Source organism: Agrilus planipennis, unplaced genomic scaffold, assembly GCF_000699045.2.
Source record: "Agrilus planipennis isolate EAB-ADULT unplaced genomic scaffold, Apla_2.0 scaffold11, whole genome shotgun sequence".
In the NCBI taxonomy this organism is placed as follows: domain Eukaryota; kingdom Metazoa; phylum Arthropoda; class Insecta; order Coleoptera; family Buprestidae; genus Agrilus; species Agrilus planipennis.
Window position 1 is genome coordinate 1,205,442 of NW_020440736.1, and position 1,869 is coordinate 1,207,310.

The 1,869-nt window shown below is 31.2% G+C and overlaps 1 protein-coding gene across 2 annotated transcripts in view; it reads right to left on the minus strand.

The window, feature by feature from the left end:
* The window catches only part of LOC108733829 (tumor necrosis factor alpha-induced protein 8-like protein), a 47,862-nt gene extending 46,870 nt beyond the window's left edge, over positions 1-992 (minus strand). Inside the window, exon 1 of one of the 2 annotated variants that reach the window (XM_025979838.1) lies at positions 910-992. The gene's annotated coding sequence lies outside the window, so the exon portion shown is untranslated. Of the gene's footprint in view, positions 1-768 lie in introns of both variants that reach the window. The other variant, XM_025979836.1, reaches the window with a different exon arrangement.
* Between the last annotated feature and the right edge of the window lie 877 nt (positions 993-1,869).

The window sequence follows — 1,869 nt, forward strand, 5'->3', positions numbered from 1 at the left end:
CATAAAATGACGTGTAAAATTACAATTTTTTAAAATTTCAATAACTTTTTAACGGTTTAGTGAATCGATTTGTAATTTTTACAGGAGTTTTAGAATTGAATGAGGAACGTTCTTCCAAATTTTTATTTGTCTCATAGCATTTTGACATACCTCCCAAACATTCTTAAGGATAGATCACGATCGCTAGAAACCTCCACAATCACAGTGACCAACATTTTCCACAATTATGAAAATTATTTTTATTTTTTGTGAAAATGATTATGAAAATTAGAACAACTTGAATTGCATGTTAACAAAAATAGCCTATGCTCATTTAATTATTTCATTATTTATTTATTTATTTCCAGTCCGGGTGATGCTTATCAATAATTTATAATAAAACGAACCCGACGGTTCCATAATTTTTTTAATAAAGTTTTTGTCTATGACCAAAACGTGAAAATACCACAATGTGAAAGAATAGGAATAATAAAACCTACGAGAAATATATACACTAGCAATATTATGCAAATTTATTTAAGAAAAAGAAAAGTTTTATGTCATTGTAAGAAATAATAAAGAAATATAACTGGATATGTTCAAAATGCCATCAATTAATTAATGATCTAAATTGGTTATTTCTATTGTGACTGTTGATTCATCAGTACGAACAAACGAATTTGAATTATCCACAAATACTATTGTCATTAAACAGAATGTTGCAGATAACAAATAAAAAAATCGCGAATTCCATCAACCGCAAATAGCTGCACGCTTTTTGCCACTTACCAACCTATTAATATCCTTGAAAGACAATTGGGCCTAATAAAAACAAAAAGTAACAAAGCCCCTTGTTCTCTTTTATAACACTCGTAATTTTCCTGTATACAAGTATCATACATGCAAGTGCTTAGAACGAAAACGACATACCATGCAGTACCCAACACAGCGGTCATGTACCGTCAAGAAAATTACGAAAACTGTCGTAAATTCGATGTTCCCATGAATACAATGCGCAAAGGATCCAGGCGCTACATGGTTGTACGCATTTTCACCAGCATTCCCCACCACCTGAAGTGTAGCAGGAATGTGGAAAATTCAACCTGAGTAGCAGGAGTTGTGAGTGAAAAACGCACAAGTCTGCCATCTGCATCTGAAACGCGATTCTAAAAGAGCCTTTAATGGTCGTCCACACTAGGCGATTCGCACCTCGCGGTTTAGCAAGCGGTTGTCGCTCGAGCATTCGACGACTTTCGATATAAACTCTACCTGCATCTCATTGGCTTTAGAGAGCAGACAACTGACAGTCGCAGACAAAATAACATTGGGACTGTTACCTACTTATCGCGCCAACCGTCTTGTCTGAATGAGCTCTTGTGATACAAAACAAAATTTTTTGATAAGAGTTATACTAATTAGTGAATTAACTTAATAAAACATTATTAATTATACATACAACTATCTAACGATTGAAAATATTTATGAGGGTAACAGAAATTATAATAAAAAGAAGAAAAACATATTTACATTTCTAAGACAACCCTTTTGCGAAAAACAATAATAGCTTTCTTTTTTGTGTTTCTTATAAAGACCAGATGAAAAGTTATTTAATTATGTTGTTATAATTATAGGAAGCATTATCTATCGCACTAATTTGTTACAACTCCGGAATATCGAAATAAAAATGAGAAAATGTTGTTTACCAATTGGGAAAGTATCTATTTCCTATATAAACTAACTTTTGTAGCAAAATTATTAAGTGATTAAATGAAATATAAAACTAATGACAGTGTAAATTTTGGTAATAAAAACTACCATAATTATTATTTTACATGATTATTCTGGTAGAAATAGTAATAGTAACCCTTTATATTTCATTTAATCACTTAA